We start from the raw sequence: 18,778 nt of genomic DNA, 5'->3' as shown, positions 1-18,778 counted from the left end.
CCCCGGGAATTTTTTAAAAACCCGATTTCTGGGCTCGTTCTCCGGGAAATTCTGTTTCTTTGTTATGGCGTGGGGCCACAACATTAGTAACAAAGAAACAGAATTTCCGGAGGATGAGGCCCAGAAATCAGGATTTTAAAAAGATTCCCAGGTGATTCTAATGTGCAGCCAAGGCTGAGAACCACTGGCCTAGGCCTTTGCAGTCACTCGCTGCTCACACACGGATGCACCCAGAGCCGCTTCCAGTGCCTTATACAGGTGCACCACTTTTTTTCTTTGGTGCTTATATTTTAATGTATCTTTTCTAGTTAGATTTAGATACACAAAGAGTTACCATTGTGCTCGAATTGCTTACTGTATCCAATATAGGAACATGCTGTGCAGGCTTGTAGCCTAGGAGCAGTAGGCTATAGACCACATAGCCCCAGTGTGGAAGCTGTTCCATTGAGGTTGTGTAAGTGCACGCACAATGACAAAATCGCCTAATGATGCATTTCTCAGAACATATCCCCGTGGTTAAATGATGCATGACTGTACGTTTTCCACCAAATTACATTAGCATATGGAACTCCAATTATTGACTTCTTTACTTGTGGCTTCTGGGCACAAGTCCAGTTTATAGAAGCTAGGAGGACATACACACACTTGAGTTGAGAGTCATTTATTTCTTTATTTTTTCTTTATTTGAGCGACGGCTAACACGATCCAGAAATGTAGTCTGACTTTGTACTCTGATGTTATCCACCTAACACCTCCATTAGGCTGCACTCAAGCCTTCCATGGCCTGGGCCGTTTCTCATCCCAACGAGAGAGGGAGGAACAGGCCGGGGATGACTTGCCAGGGACAACAGAATACCTGCCCTTTGTTAAGCACCTGCTGGGTGTCAGGCAGTGGAAGGCACTTATATTTACAATATCTCCCCTGGTAGATAATATCCACATTTTGCAGATGAGGAAATTGAGGCTTGGTGAGGTTAAGTGACTTGTTCTAAGTCATCTAGAAGCAAGCACAAATTAGTGGCTGTTTACTTTGGAAAACAGTCTGGCAGTTCCTCAAAAGGTTAAACATAAAGTTACCATGTGACCCACCAATTTGACTCCCGAGAGAAATGAAAACATGTGTCCATACAAAAATGTGTACACCAACGTTCATAGCAGCATTATTCAAAGTAACCAGGAAGTAGAAATAACCAAACTATCCATCAACTAATGACTGGGTAAATAAAATAAGTCTATCCATACAATGGGATAGCATTTGCAGTAAAAAGAAATGAAGTGTTGATACATGCTAAGCCTGGATGAACCTTGAAAACATTATGCTAAGGACAAGAAGTCAGTCACAAAGGATCACTCACATACTGCATGATTCCATTTATATGAAATGTCCAGAATACAGAGAGAATAGATTAGTGGTTGCCCAGGGGATGTGGGGTGAGAGCTTAGGGGAAATGGAGAGTGACTGCTAATGTTTATAGAGTTTCATTTTTGGGTGATGAAAAATATCCCAGAATTGATTCTAGCTTGGTTCTAAAAAATAATTGGTTTTAAAATTGACTGTAATAATGGTTATACAATTCTGTGAACATACTAAAAAACCATTGAATTGTGCACTCTTAAATGGGTGAATGGTATGCTATGTAAATTATATCTAAATAATGATATAAAAAATTAGTGGCTACTGTCCACTGCTCTGATACAGAGAGAGGCAATGCCGCTCAGATTGGGGAGTAACTGAGATGCTTTTAATGAGAGCAGCCCAGGTACCATATAGCAGCAGCGTCTGGCTCTTACCACACTTACTAAATGCCTGGCACTGTGCTAACCACCTTACATGCATTTTCTAATTTAATTGTGACACAAACACCATGAGCTGAGGATTACTTTTACTTTTAGAAGAGGAAACAGGCTTAGAGGCTTAGTAATTTTCTCAAGGTCATGTATCTGATAAGTACTACAGCTGCCTGGTTCTGAATAGAAACCTTGAAAATAACTGTTTATTTCTCAAAGCCCTAGCCTCATATAGCAGTGGCTAAGAGAGTAGACTCTGCAGCTAGATGGCTTGGACATGAGCCAGAATTTGGCCTCCTGGGTCCTATGTGGATGTGAGCATGTTGCTTAAACTGTACTCCAGTTTCCTCACTTGTAAAATGGAATAACAAAAAGTATGAAATCACAGAGTTGAAGGTAAATGAGATAATATGTGAAAAGCATCTAGGACAGTGCCCAGCAACTAGTAAGTGCTCAATACATGTAAACTATTATTATATACAGTCTGTTGGGGGATGGGTGTACAGGAATGAATAAGCCACAGGTTGTGGTTCAGCTACAGTCTAGTGGGGAAGACAGATGTAGACATAATTGAAATGAGCAATGGTGAAAGCAGGCAGGAGGCCGAGTAGAGGCACGGAGACGGAGTGATTAAAGATCAATGAGGGCCACTCACTCTTGCGGTCCTGGATCTTTGGTCTTTTAGGCTCTGGCATGAAAGTGTTTATAGCAGCAGGATTTTCTTCGCTTTCCCTCAAAGTTTCAGGCATACACAAGAATTATGAAATCTCGTTAGAGTTTCATGATGGTGTTTTTTCCTGACAGCTTGGTAAAAATTTAACACTTGAAAGGACAGAGCAGAGAGAGTAGAAAAAGTCTTTTATTTGGGCTTCTCAAATAGTTAACATTCCTTAGATCCTTAGGCTAATGCACTAGAGCAGTGATGGAGAACCTATGACACGCGTGCCAGAGGTGACTCGCGAACTCATTTTTTTGGTTGATTTTTCTTTGTTAAATGGCATTTAAATATATAAAATAAATATCAAAACTATAAGTCTTTGTTTTACTATGGTTGAAAATATCAAAAAATTTCTATATGTGACACGGCACCAGAGTTAAGTTAGGGTTTTTCAAAATGCTGACACGCCGAGCTCAAAAGGTTCGCCATCACTGCTCTAGAGTGAAGGTCAGGAGATGAGGAGACACAAGAGGACAGTGACTGAGGGGTGTTCATACTCGATGACCATGTTTTCTCACATTCTAATTGTACTGAAACGTTGGAGATTGGTTATTTATGGGTAGTATGAACTGTAAGATTTATGAGGAAATGTGTCTAGGTGTATCTGCTATATAATCAGTGAGACCACTTCTATCAAGTCTTCCTTCAGAGGCGTCTATCCTTACAAAGAAGGACCAGGAGGACTTGGAGGGTAATCTGATAGCCCACCCTGGCTGCACCTTACAGTCACCCGTGGAGCTTTTGAAACACACAACTGCCGGCTGGACCTCACCCCAGACCAGTCAAATCAGAATCTCTGGGGGTGTGGCCTGGGCATTAGCATTTTCCTTTTAAAATATTCCCCAGGTGCTTCTTATAGGATCCAGGGGCAAGAAGCACTGGATTAAGGCTTCTGTAGATTCGAACGGCCAGAGGTAAAACTATAGGTCTCGCCCAAATGAATTGTGGCCTTGTGTCAGCCACACTTTAGGTTTCCAGGGTCATTTTCTGAGAGACGTCTCTGAGCTTGGGCTGAAGACATCCCAGCATAGGGGCAGAGGAGATGTTGGAAGGGTGGCTGCAAAGGCAGGAGGTCAGTTTTAGTAATTAATTGGAAAAGGCACTGGTATTTCAACTCCTTCATTGCTAGAATTTTGAGATTTCCCAAAGCCAGAGACTGGGTACCAAGGGAAGCGTGTGAGGGAGTTGAAGGGCACCCAGGAATCCTGGGGCCACAGACCTTGTCTCATTGAAGGGGCTGGGCCGGGTCAGCAGAGGGCTCAGTTGCCTGTGGTGAAGGTTGCCATGTCCCCCGAGAGCAGGCTTCTCCAGCAGTGCTGGCTGGCGGCACGGCACCTGGGGGCTCTCACTGTCACTCTCCAGCAAGCCCATTACGATGATCAAAGAGTCGCTGGAGAGTGGTAAGAGTCTCCGGAGAGTTTGTGGAGTGTGACCGTGGCCACTGGAGCCTATTTCATCTTGCCCTGCACCACACTGCTTTCAGCAGGACGAGGGCATCTGTCAGCCACATAGCTCTGAGCACTGTTCTAGTTAGAACCCAGCATCCCAGAAAAGATACTTGAAGTTTCTATGGGCAGCCTGTCTCCTCCACGATCTAAACTCTGTCGTGGCGAAGGGGCTTGTTGGGGCCTATACTGAGTTTGGGGAGACCAGGGAAAATGTAGGCTCATGAAAGGAACATTTTCATTGTACCTGAATCAGGAGACTTGGATTATCCACATAATCCCTTCTCTGAACACTTCCTGCTGCCTGCCTCTTTTCCTTTTCCCAAAATCTTTCTGCAATCTCCAACCTGTCCTCTCTCTCCCTCTCTCCTTCCTCCCAACGAGTCCATCTCAACCGTATGCATTTGAAAGAAGCTCACACAGGCACATTTATTATTGATCAGCTTCTTTATCTTGGACAGCACGTCAGAAATAGTCAAGACTATAGCTCTTGAAGGTAGTTTCACAGATTTAAGATGAAGAAACAGTATCCATATAGTTTTGGATTCAAGGAAGTGTGATAGCCAGCCAGTAAAAAACAAAAAAACACATACACAAAAACATAAGATTGCTGGAGAGCAGAATTTTACTCACTGGAGCTGGCGAGGACTCTAGATATGAAATGTTTGATTTATAGTTTCTATTTCACTCTGGTAGAAAACTCTGCTTACCCTTATTGGAAGGTCGAATATGTTGGGTTCTTTTGCAAAGGTAGCGGTTAAAATTTATTTTACATTCAAGGAAAGGGGCGCTTGCTATTCACCATGTTCCCATTTTAATTATGATTTTTCCTGGCATCATTTTTAATAGGAATAACCTAAGGCCTGCAAGAAGTGATTCTCCCTAATCAGTTCTTAAGCCTACCTCCCCCTCTCCAACTCAGTGCGATAGCTGTAGCTACACAGATGAAATGAAATGGAGAACTAAGCAATTGCCTGGCAAATCTGAACAGTGTAGAGTCAGCAGTCAATTAGAATAGTTCAATTACGAAAATTCCTTCTTTTCCCTTCTTCTTTTGCTCTATGAATTACCACCTTAACTCTTGCTACTCCATCTGCCCTGTGTTAAAACTCCTCTCATCTTCCTGCCTCTGCTGCCCCAGAGCCCTTGGTACCAGATAACCTGGGCTCCTCTGCCCACCTGGCTGGCTTCTCCACTCCTCTCCCTGTAGAGGCCTCACAGTCGTTCTCTTCCAGTTGAGTGGGCTGAGAATTGAGCGCCCTCTTGTGTTAGGCCAACCTCTGAACTCTCACATTATTTCCCAGAGGTGAGCCCTTATTCCCTTTGCCTCTCAGATTTTGGGCCTGGTTTCTAGAACTTCCCTCATACTGAGATAATAGTTGCACGCCTGCCAGCTCCTCAGACTCGTTTACCAATGGGAACATTGCTTGCTCTTGCCAGCTTCTGTCACCAGGGACTGATTGATGGGTAACCCTAGCCCAATGTAAGGAGGGGGCCTGCTCCCAGGAACAGACCTCATATATATAGACATCAAGCCCCACTGGCCTTCTGAGCCCAGCTGTGTCCCCTGCCAGTTGGGACCTCCAAGGACTTCCTCTTCATCACCTGGTCAAGCATTTGTCTGCATCTTGATTACAGATAGCCAATCCCATATTTGGTTGATTCTCCGCCATCAGCAAGGTAATTGTAGGCCTTAAACATTTCTCCTCAGGTCTTGCTAGAATATGTGCCACCATACTAGATATTTATTCATTTATTGAGATGTATTCATTTAATACATGTTTATTGAGCACCTAGTATGTGCCAGGCCTTCTGCCAGCTGCTGGGCATTCAGTGTTAAACAATATCTACTTCTGACCCTTTAGGAGTATGTATTAGTTTCCTGGGGCTGCCGTAACAAACTACTACAAACTGGGTGGTTTAAACAATAGAAATAGGTGTCTCACAGACCTGGAAGCTAGAAATCTAAAATCAAGTGCTGGCAGGGTTGGTTTCTCATATGGGCTGTGAGGAAGAATCGTCTCCAGGCCCCTTTTGTAGGCTGCTAATGGCCATCTTCCCCCAGTATCTTCACATCGTCTTTCTTCCATGCATGTCTACGTCTGTGTCCAATTTCCCCCTTTTTATAAGGACACCAATGATACTGGATTAAAGACCCACTCTGCTCCAGTATGAGTTCATCGTAACTAATTACGTCTTCAATGACCTCATTTCCAAATAAGGTTACCCTCTGAGGTGCTGGGGACTGGGACTTGAATGTATTACTTCAGCCGTAACAGTATGCATCATTTTCTGGGGCAGTAGACAATGAGAGCCATCCTTAAATGTTCACTGCATATCTAGAGGAAAGAGTAGTTCCCTTTCCTTCACTTCACTTTTCAGGGCAGACCCAGCCTCAAGACAGCTGGTATTTGTCAAGTGATAACTGTGTACCAGAAACTGTATTTCTTGAGCACTTACTATGTGTTGAACACTATTTAGTGACTTATGTGTCTTGACACAATCCTGTGAAGGCACTGAGGCACAGAGAGTGTAAATAACAGCCCAGCTTCACGTGGTCAGGGGAGAGAAGCAAATTAAGTATATTTTGTTCGAATTGAATTGCTTATACCTTCTCTCCCCCACCTCCCTGCAACACCAGTCTCGGCTATTGAGGATGTCTCCATTGTTTTAGATCCTGCTCTTTACAGGGCACTGCTCACAGAGACTGCTCTGTGAGGAAGCTCTCCGAGTCAGGCAGTGCAGGAAGCCCGATTGCTGCAGGGTTCGAATCCCTGTGGTCAGAACCTCTGCCCCTATGTGCTCTTAAAATAGGCACCCATCTATCAGGTCCTATATATTGCCTTTGCTGTATCTTTTAAATATAGTAATTCTCTTAGTCATTTGCTAGCTTGCTAACTGTCTATCTCTGTGAGAGAGTGTAAGTCCCATGAAAGCAGCGACTGGCATCTCTGGTGACTAGCACCCTGCCTGGCCCACAGAGGTATTCCAGAAGGACCGTTGGGTAAATGAATTTTGCTACAGATAAAGCAGATTTTGTTGAAGAACGTCTCAAAAACAAGATTTTATTTATTTTAAGCAGTGCAGGGCACAAAATGACTCTAGGAACTCATGTTAAATAATTGAGTAAGAACGAGACATTTAGAGCATCATCGCTGGTCCCCAGCACAGCTGTGGAAGACTCTGAGGATGTGACTCTCTGCCTCTAAGTCTTATTACTGCCGTTATTGATAATTATCATCCGAAGTGTAGCTCTAGCAGTGTAGCCACAGGTTTCAATTTCACTTAAGTATTGACTTCCCACCCAGGGCCCCATCAGCATTTTTTTCTCCTGACAGCAGCCCGCTCCCACTGCTTTGTGAGAACAGGCTGCGTATTCGGGGCAAACTTGATGAACCGAGTTCGTGTGTATGTGTGTGTGTAATTCACAGACACTCTGTGCACCGCTGAGGGGTTGGAGCAGAGAAGATGGGGCTGGCAGTTGGAAAGCCTCTATTCCAAGGGAATATAATTTATGTTGAGATTGGTGTCCTCATTTAGAAAAAGGGGCAAATGACAGACCATTGCAGGACTCAATTAAGATAATGCACAGAAAAGTGCTTCTGGCCCAGCACACAGACATGCAAAGAATCACCTGGGACCAGCAGGGCAGGACAAGGGCATTGGTATCTGACAGTCCCAGGCTCAGGTCCCAATTCTACTACTCATTAGCCATGACTATAGTTATTAAAAAAAAACCCTCTGCACTTCAGTTTTGTCATCTGTGAAATGGGGAGAATAATATCAACCTGGCATGTCATGAAGGTTAAAGGTAATGATATTTGAGAAGCTCTTGGCAACTGGTAGGTGCAGTATTTTACCCATTGATCTTTGTCACTTAACCAGATAGTGCCATTGTATCTGTTTTCTATTGCTGTCATAGTATATCCACAACTTCAGTGGCTGAAACAATACAAATCTGTGATCTCATAGATCTGTAGGTCAGAAATCCAGTGGGCTGTTTCTCTACCTGTATCACAAGGCTGAAATCAAGGTGTGTTGGCAGGCTGTGGGCAAAATCTGTTTCTAGGCTCCTTCAGGTTGCTTGCAAATTGAGTTCCATGTGGTTGTAGGACTGAGGTCCCCGTTTCCTTGATGGCTGGTGGCTGGTGGGTTGTCTTCAGCTTCTAGCGCTGCCCACATTGCCTGGATGGTGGCCCCCTTCCCTCCTCCATCTTCCAGGCCAGCAAGGCTGGTGGAGTCCCTCTCACATCCCATCAGGTGTGACTTCCGCTTCTGCCTCCCTCTTCCCCCTCTTCTCCCTCTTGCCCCTTTAAGGGCCCATGTGTTTATTATACATTGGGCCCACCCGGATAATGCACAGTTTTATCTTAGGGTCAGTAACCTGAATTTCACCTGCCAGGCTCCTTTTGCCAGGTAACCATTTTATGCCAATGTAACACACAGGTTTCAGGGATGAGAACATGGACTTCTTTGGGGGCTATTATTCTTCATATCATAGCTATATGTTGGTATCCTATTGTTTCATATGTTCACAATGTTGTGTCACAAGATGTAATATTCAAAGTACTTAGCTCAATGCCTGGCATCGAGCAAGCTCTTGTTTAATATTAATTTCTGTTTTTGGTATTGATAAGTAGAGGACAAGACGTCTCATGTTTTATCCACAGGTCCTAGCAAATCTACCTGTTTGAGAATCACCTCCTTTGATATCCATCTTCAGATCCCACCCCTTGCCCACCAGGCTGGTTCAGTACCAATCCTCTGTGTTATTGAACCATAGTACTTACCTTGTTTAATTGTCCACATCTCTCCCACCAGACACTGAGCTTTAAAAATTTTTTAAATTGATTTTAGAGAGGGAGAAAGAGAGAGAGAGAGAGAGAGAGAGAGAGAGAGAGAGAGAGAGAGAAGAGAGAGAGAGAATAGAGTGCCTTACACATAGTAGGTATTCAATAAATGTTTATTGAATAAGTGAATGATGAGAAAATCTATTGCATGCTTAAAAATAATTGATCAAATAAATACTGGCTGGAATGCATCCCTTAAACAACATAAATATTAAAACATTTATTTGAGAAGGGGAAAATGTATACATATGGATGCTTTGTTTTCCAAGAGAATTGTCTTCACACAGAGGTTCTTGAAATATAAATGTTTGTGAATTGTCTAGGCTCAGGTCATGTGGAGGGAATCTTCTGTAATTGCTGCTGACTCCTGGTAACTATTGCAATTGGAATTTACTGAATGATTTTGTCATTTTTTTTCTCTGAATGTATCAGGGCACAAATAAAAACAGTATCGAAACAAAGCCACATCAGCTTGCCTTGCTTCTCATTTGCTTACTTACTGGGTCTACTTATGTCTAAGAGCAAAATTGTACCTTAGTGTTATTTCTCTTGGAAATTCACAAGTAGCTCTTCCTTCTGTCTTCCCTGACTCCCCAACATGTCGAATGGTCATTTTCTATCCTTTCTGTGAAGTGTCTTAGCAATACTGCAAGGAGTTAGTGGTCGACATGGTCAAATAAGAGCAGTGTTCACAGGGTGGTATAGTTATCGTTGCTGTTTGTTTTCTGTATTTTAAAATGTTGTCTGTTGTGATTTGTCAACCTGCCCATGTTGACTCCAGATCAGCCAGGAGGCTGGCTCCTCTTGCCTGGACCAGAATCTTATCACAGCTGTTTTGAGCTTGGCTGGTCCTTTTGCAATAATTGCTCCCACTCAGGGACTTTGGTCTTTTGATATTTATTTTTAGGTTCAATATAGCCTCCGTTATTGTAAAGGAACAGTTTTATTATCTGAAACAAGCAACCACAAATGAAAAATTGGGGCCAAATCACAGGCCTCAGGGCCCAGATGAGGAATAAAGAAAAAAATATTTATAGCCGTAAGTGCTTTCTTTGCAGTTTTCCTTCTGTCTATTAGGCTGGGGCACATTTTTTACCATCTCAGACCAGTGATTAGGCATCAGATTATGTCTTGATGTTACAAATGTGCTGCCATCTATTGGAAGCCTGGGAATCCTAATTTCTTTTGGATTCATCTCTCCATTTTATATGTGAGGTTCATGTGCCATTCACCAGTTTTAGTGAAGCCTATTCTCAGTGGCCACCTCTGATTGACCTCCCATTACATATTGACCTCCCATTGCAAATATTTATAGAGCACCCAGTGCATGCCAGACATCATGATAGATGCACAGATGTCTGAGTCATGGTTCCTGATTTCAAGAAGCTCAGGACTTGGTAAAGGAGACAGACGTACACAAAGAAGTAGAAAGGAAAGCTGGCTCCATAAAGTTCTACAACTCTAAAAAATTTAAGTGCTATGTGGGCAGAGGCAGCCAAGGAGAGTTAGAAGTTAATACTGAAGCAATTGTTGGTTTAATGCCTGATGTGTGTTAGGTTTTCCATATAGATGGTATGGATGATTTTGGGAAGGTGATGTAATTGGAACATGGGGGGGTCAGGGAGGGCTGCCCAGAAAGGGCTGCAGCCAGAACATCAGCAGCATCTGCCTGTCTTACACTCTGAGCATTACTAGAACCATGGGGGCTGACTTCAGCTGCAGCACAGGTGGGTGGCAGCATGGTCAGGAGCAATGTACTGGCGGAGTGTCCAGCAAGACCTCGCCCATTAACAGACACAAGAGACTGATGATGTGCCCAGTGTTAACGTGAGCCTATATATGCGTATGTGGTGACCCAGCTTGCTGAGTATGGAGAGTGAGGAATAGGGACCCGTCCGCACCAGCCACCTCACTCTCTTGCCTATCCTAGAGTTCTTGCTCCAGTATGACCCCTCTCAGGGGATTCACTCCTCCACAGAGTCTCTGAAGAAAGCAAAGTTTTAGTTGCGTTGAGGCAAGCTCTGTAGTAAGGCCCATTAAGGGCTTCCTTGACCTGGGCCTGACTACCATCCCTGTGTTCTCTCCCAGAAGCCCACCTTCCTCTGACTGACCCAGGCTGCTATTTAGTTTCTGCTCACACCTCCATGCCTTTGACTGCCTTTCCCTCTGCTTAGAAGGATCCTCACAGAAAGTGTGGGAGGTGGTTTGGGGGTCGGGGAAGTCCGAGGGGAGAAGACAAGTGAATAGGTGATTGCAGTAGCCTAGGTCCGTGGTCGGCAAACTGCGGCTCGCGAGCCACATGCGGCTCTTTGGCCCCTTGAGTGTGGCTCTTCCTAAGCCTTAGCGGTACCCTAATTAAGTTAATAACAATGTACCTACCTATATAGTTTAAGTTTAAAAAATTTCAATCGTTGTACTGTTGATATTTGACTCTGTTGACTAATGAGTTTGCTGACCATTGGGGTGAAAGATAGGATGCCCTGAATGTAACAATTGGGAATGGAGAGAAAGAATCAGATAAAATGGGCATTTAAGAAGTTAAGAATCGCTGAAACCGGTTTGGCTCAGTGGATAGAGCGTCGGCCTTCGGACTGGAAGGTCCCAGGTTCAATTCTGGTCAAGGGCATGTACCTGGGTTGCTGGCACATCCCCAGTAGGAGATGTGCAGGAGGCAGCTGATCGATGTTTCTGACTATCTCTCTCCCTTCCTCTCTGTAAAAAATCAATAAAATATATTTTAAAAAAGAAGTTAAGAATCTACAAGATTCAATAAATACTGTAAATGTATTTTTTCAGTGTTTTTATCATAGTGGATGATAAAAAAGATTCTATGATAACCCGGAGGGTTTGAGCTTGGGTTGGATTTTTTATAATTACCTGTATCCCTTAGAGAGGTCTATCAATGCACGCTACAAACCAACATTCCATGTAATTAACTTTTACTTTTAACATGGTCAAAGTTATATTTTAACAAAGAAAAATGTGAATTGATTTAATGTGTAGGCTACGTTGCCTTCCATTTTTGATACTCATAGAGTCATTCGTTTTTTAATACGAAAACAATAAAAAATGGCACTTAATAGAGTGTGATGAACTGTTTGAATGTACAGAGGATTATGATGTTATTTTTGTTGTTGTTCATGGTCATTTTAATTATATTATACTAACTACCCTTGTACAGGATTTTTAAATGTTTTTAATCTTTATTGTTGAGAGCATTACAGATATCCCCCCCTTTTGCCCCCATTGCCCCCCTCCACCCAGTTCCACCCTGCCCCAGGCCTTCACCACCCTATTGTCTATGTCCATGGAATATTAATAGTTATAGTTTAGAATTGGTGTGTTCTAATCTTTTATATGCACAATATAAATTTCAAAGAAAATACATTATAATGACTAGAAAAACATTCCTAGGATTAGGTTAAGGACCTTGGATATAGGCTTAGGTTCTATTCTCCACCACTGAGAAAAAGTGGGAGACATTTCCGATGTTGCTTATGTTCCGAATGCTGGCATTTTCCTCGCTACTCCATAGACCCTGGAAAGAAAGGATGTTTCTTTAGTGTAGCTCTGGTATGTTTGCATCTTTTAGTTTTTAAAATAGTCTCTTGCCTGCAATAGTGACATTTCCAGAGTAGCTTAGGTTCCAATCACTGAATTAAGAAGCAGAACCAAGCTGTCTAGGGTTATGTGAATGATGCATAATGTCACATCTTGACTGCTAATGCAGCACAGAGGAAAGTCCTTCAGTTTGACATCTAATTAATCCTTAAGAAAAAAATCAGTATTTTTTGAGGTTAGTAAATGTCGGTTCTATTCACAAATATTTTTTGTTTTCTTCCCTCTAAACAAATGTAGGACTGAACTTCCTGATCTGCAGCATAAAAGAGTCATCATATGACTGACTGGCCAATGAGATGTAAGGGGAAATGACATGCCTCATCTCTGGGTGAAGGTTGGTGAGAGCCAGTGCATGACTTGCCAATGTCCTTAACCTTGTCTTGGTGACCAGTGGTGCTCCAGATGGTGGAGGCTCTGTTATTTTCATTCCTGAGTGAGGCAATGGGGGGCGGGTGGAGTTCCAAGTAGGTTAGCACCCTTTATTTTGTTAAGCAACTGAGATTTAGGGGTGTGTTTGTCATAAAGCCCACTCTGACTCATACACATTTAATCCTTTATTTACACATTTTAAAATACTGCTTATATTTCCTGAATACTATATGTTTATTGTGGAGAATTTTTACAATATAGAAAATAAATATCCACTAAAATTACCTACATAAAAACAATTCCTGTTAACATTTGCATGTTCAGTTGATCCTTGAACAACAAACATGGGTTTGAACTACACATATCCACTTATACATGGATTTTTTTTCAATAAATACTGTAAATGTATTTTTTTCTATCTTTTGATTTTCTTAATAACATTTTCTTTTCTCTAGCTTACTTTATTGTAAAAATACCATATATAATACAAATAACATACAAACTATGTGTTTAAATGACTGTTTATATGATCAGGAAGGCTTCCTATCAACAGTATGCTGTTAATAGTTATGCTTTTTTGGGGAGTCAAAAGTTTTATGTGGATTTTTAACTGTGTGGGCTTTGGTGCCCCTAACCCCCATGTTGTTCAAAGGTTGATTGTATTTTATTTCTTTCTCTCATGTATATTAAAATTTAAAAATTGAGATCACATTATATATATACAACTAGAGGTCCAGTGCATGAATTCGTGCACCAGCGGGGTCCCTTGGCCTGGCCTGCGGGATCAGGCCAAAACTGGCTCTCTGACACCCCCTGAGGGATCCCGGATTGTGAGAGGGCACAGGCCAGGCTGAGGGACCCCTCTGGTGCATGATCAGGGCTGGGGAGAGACGCGGGAGGTTGGACAGCTAGGGAGGGACCGCAGGAGGTCTCCAGGGCGTGTCCGGTCCGTCTTACTCAGTCCCAATCCGCCGGACCCCAGCAGCAAGCTAACCTACTGGTCGGAGTGTCTTTCCCGTGGTGGTCAGTGCACATCATAGCAACTGATCGACTGGTTGACTGTCTACCACCTGGTGGTCAGTGCACGTCATAGCAACTGATCGACTGGTTGACTATCACCTGGTGGTCAGTGCACGTCATAGAAAGTGGTTGAGGGGCCTTAGCATATCATTAACATATTACGCTTTGATTGGTTGGATGGCTGACTGGTTGACCAGACACTTAGCATATTAGGCTTTTATTATATAGGATATGGCTTTTTTGCTTCAGGTTATATCAATAGTCTTTAAAATATATAAATTTGCTACATAGCCATAACCAGTTTGGCTCAGTGGATAGAGTGTTGGCTTGCGGACTGAAGGGTCCCAGGTTCGATTCTGGTCAAGGGCATGTACCTTGGTTGTGGGCACATCCCCAGTGGGAGGTGTGCAGGAGGTAGCTGATCGATGTTTCTCTCTCATCGATGTTTCTAACTCTCTATCTCTCTCCCTTCCTCTCTGTAAAAAATCAGTAAAATGTATTAAAAAAATTTTCTACATAATATTAATTAGTGAAGGAATGTTGTAAACTATTTTTACATTATATGTTTTATATTTTTATAATATAATTTATAACAAAGTAATATTTTACTTTTGTACTTTTTCTGTTTTTAATAACATCTCAAATGATACATTTGTACCCATCTTTGCTGGGATTTCTGCTACATCCTTAGAGTAAATCCTAGAAGGGGAATTACAGGGCCAATGAGTATGCATATTTTGAAGACTTTTGTTACATAGTACTAAATTGCCCAGGAGGAAGGTGGTGCCAATTAACACTCCAGCAAAGAGAGATGGGCCATCTCACCATCCCTGCCAAGTATTAGAATTCCTTTTAATCTCTGTTAATTTGATAGGTGAAAATGTTATCTTGTTGTTTTATATTTGCAATGCTTTGATTACAAGTGATGTGGAACATTTATTTCATATGTTTAGGAGCCACTTGCATTTTTCCTTCTGGGAATTATCCAAATGGGTTCTCAAGCCCCCAAATACCAAACTGTTCAACAGGAAGCCACACAGGAAGCCAGCACCCGGATTCTGTTGCCACGGAGCCTCAGCAGGCGTTTTTGAAGTATGTGTTGAACAGCCTTCTCTTATTCCCTCTCATCTTCCTTGTTTTGATTAGTTTCTCTCCAGTCATCTCCCTCCACAGCCTGTGTCTCCCTCAAGCTTTGGTCTCCCTCCAAGCATTTTATTGTATCAGGTGGCAGTCATAAGCAGAACCTGAAATTTTGGAGAGAAAGGGATGAATGTGATTAAAGCTAGTTTTGAGTGGAACAGCATTATTGTGGAAAAATTCATGAAGTGTGTCCCTGATGGAGGTCCCTCCCTACCAGGTGCAATGTTCCGATGGTGAAGAGGCAGTGGGCACATCTCCTGGAGGGACAGTGATTCAGAGCATGGTTGGCTTCCAGGGTTTTAGACTTTAATCTACTGTAGGTGGTGATGAAGCTTAAATTACTCTTCCCGGAAGTGTTCTTACTTATTTCATAGACATTGTCTTCAGTGGTCTATTTGGTGCATTTAAGAAGGAAGAAGAAAGAATTAAACTTTCCCAAAGTGAGTGTTACTTTTGAGCTAGTGTGAGATAAAAGACAGATTGAAATGGAACCAGAGGGACCTGCCCTTCACCCTCCATCTTCATCGGAGTTGGAAGCTCACATTGGTATGTCAGGCAGCAGCTGGCAGGCTCTTTTATCATCATTAATTGTCCACTGAGTTGTCACAAGGAGAGATGAGAATTCAGGTTTAATTACATCTGTATCATCTCTGATAAAGTTCAGGAGATTCTGATGCTGCAAAACAGGCATGAGCCAGTGATGTGTCAAGGATGCTCTGGGAAGCAGCAACCATGTGTATCCTTGGGGGGCAAAGGTACATTAACTGAATCCCAAGGGAAGTAAGGCTTATTGAGGCTGGGCACCTCGCATGAGATGTGGTGAAGGGAGGCTGCTAGCGGCACTGAGCTGGTTAAGGGTAACTTGGTTGATTTGGGGCAGGTGTAGTGGGCCTTCCCAGGGAACAAGCAAAGATTTGTTCAGGGGAATTTGCTTGTTTTTTGGACAATAACCTACTGCCAGACAGGGAGCAAAGAAATCCATTTGGTTTTAGATAAAACAGTAACACTCCCACTTTCATTGACTATGAAACAGGTCTCTTTGGATGCCCTCTGATTTTATTGGTGCAGAGTGAGACTTAGTGACAGTGAAACTGGCTTTGGCTAAAATGAGAACTAAAGTACAGCTTAATGGAAATGGCAAGAGGTAGGTGACATGAGAGCTAAGAGTATTAGTAGCTTATTTCATTGTTTTCTGAAAGAAAGTGCTAAGAGCCTTCATCACACTTAATGGCAATGGTCCTCCTGCCCAGTTTAGCCTTCAAGTTCTCCTCCTGATCTTTTATCCACCCCTGGATGTGTATATACATGTGTAACCATGGTGGGAAGTCAGGTAGTCACTTCTGCTCGTCTCCCACTGCCTCTCTAAGTCCACTCTGTGGGACCAATGTTTCCTCTGTCTCCCAGTGAAATACAGACAGGCCCTGTGACATTGCTGTCTAAGCCAGAGTAACACAAATAGCTCTCCCATCACTTCATGTCATGCAATGTCATCTTAGTGTGGTAGTTCATATACCTGGTCCCATTTTATAGTTAAAACTAATTTTGTTCTAAAATAAAAATTTCTCCTTTCTGCCAGTTCAGTCTTATTTCTGGCAGGAAGCTTTGGTCACAGAAAGGGGTATTTATTCAGTTTACAGGCTCTCCTCTCTCCTCTTTCCTCACCAGCTCCTCTCATCCTCCTTCCACATTCCACTAACGCTTGGGTTCTGACTAGGGAGTCACATATCCTGGGTTACTCAGGCTGGTCCCAGCTGCCTGTTGCCTCAACCAAGTTATTAACAGTTCTCTTTGTATCAGGTTCTTCAGAGAAATAGAACCAACAGGCCCAAGGCAATTAGGATACCAAATAATCCTATTGCTCTTATAATACCTAAATATTGAATTTTTAAAAGGTAAGCAGGCTTAAAATTTGTAATGGAGAGAAAATGTCCCTTCAAGCCATTAAAGAGTGTGAGGAGTCCTAAGCCTTTGAAATATAGTTGGAAAAGTTTGAAGAATTCATAACTCAAAAGATCCTGGGTTACCTTCATAAATATGTAGAGCTTAGAATAATAAAATGTGGGCTAATTCAGAGGTCCATTTAGGAAGGTCACCAGAGAGAGAGCATAATTAAAGTAACTAGTTTCATAGCCAATTTGGAATTCTGTCTCCAGGAAAATGGTTACTGTGAGATATTCGTAGACAAACTCAAGAAAATGAGCATGAAGAAGAAAATAGGCTGAGGTGGTTAAGAGGTCAGATTCTGGAGTGAAAGTGAACAGATTCTAATTCTGCCTACATAATTTATGATCTAGAAGGCCTTAGGATACAAGTAGAACTTTTCTGTACCTTAATGTTCTCACCATAAATTGGTACCTGTCTCACAGGGAAGTTATGAGAACGCTAGCAGTAACCTTGGTACACAGTAAGTGCTCAATAAGTATATTATTATATCAAGATTTTTTCCTCCTAGTAGCACCAAGAGTCTGATACAAAGATGAACATCCTTCCTATATAATAAAAGCCTAATATGCCAAGTGTCCAGTCATCTGGTCAACCAATCAAAGCGTAATATTCTAATGATATGCTAAGGCCGCTTAACTACTTGCTATGATGTACACTGACCACCAGGGGGCAGACAGTCCCACCAGTAGGTTAGCTTGCCGCTGGGGTCCGGCCTATCAGGACTGAGCGAGATGGGCTGGATGCGCCCTGAAGCCCTCTCGTGGTCCCTTCCCGGCTGGCCAACCTCCCGTGTCCCTCCCCGGCCCCGATTGTGCACCGGTGGGGTCCCTCGGCCTGGCCTTTGCCCTCTTGCAATCCGGGACCCCTTGGTGGATGTTGGAGAGTCCGTTTTGGCCTGATCCTGCAGGCCAGGCCGAGGGACCCCAGTGGTGCACTGGGCCTCTAGTTTCTAATAAAGAGAGGTCATAAGACAAAAGCAGTGGATCCAAGCTAATGGAAAGAGAGTAGGTCAGATTTTATGATGACTTTATTTGCTTATACAGGGTGGGGCAAAAGTAGGTTTACAGTTGTTCATATGGAAAATAATACAATGATTAATAAATAATAATACAAGAATAAGCTCTGTTTCACATACTCACAACTGTAAACCCTCTTTTGCCCTCCCCTGCATAGTCACAAAATTAAATAGACTCATTTCAGATATGAAAGAGACAAAAGTATGCCAAAAAAGTGTTTAATTCCATACATGGAGGCAGTGACTTTTGGTTTGTTCTGTTTTTTGTTTGTTTGTTTGTTTGCTTGTTGTTTTAGAGTTTAGTTTACGAAGTCGCTTTTTTTCCCCCCAAAGAGAGAAAAAAAATTTCAAAAAAGTAGTCTCATCTTCTGATTATATGTTTTATATTGGTTTTTAGATATCTCTTTTATAACTCAATGCTTTAGTCATGAAGATGTGACCCATAGTAGTTAGAACTGACTGCATGCTGTAACTAGCAACCCCCAAGTCTCATAGTGGGTTATACTAGCAGAGCTTTACTTCTCATTTGTGCCACAGGCTGCTCTCTGCAGGGCTTTCCTCCGTGTTGCTATGGGGACCCAGCCCCATTGTCCCGTGGCTCCTCTGTTTCCTAGGGTCTTTTTGGTGTCCACCACTGGGTCTTCAGCTGATGAGCAAGGATGCAGAATGAGGATGATTGTGTGGAATGTTTCATATCCAGCTTGGAAGTGGCAATCATCATTTATCCTCATATTCCTTTGGCCAGAACCTAGTCACATGGCCTCAACTTAACTGCAAGGGAAGCTAGAAAGTGTAGGTTTCCTGTATTCCTATGTTGGGTAAAGGGGGCCAGAAAGCATCTAGTTTGCCTCTGCTGCATAACTTTTGT

Source organism: Myotis lucifugus, unplaced genomic scaffold, assembly GCF_000147115.1.
Source record: "Myotis lucifugus unplaced genomic scaffold, Myoluc2.0 scaffold_54, whole genome shotgun sequence".
NCBI classification, from domain to species: Eukaryota; Metazoa; Chordata; class Mammalia; order Chiroptera; family Vespertilionidae; genus Myotis; species Myotis lucifugus.
This window is presented reverse-complemented; position numbering follows the sequence as displayed.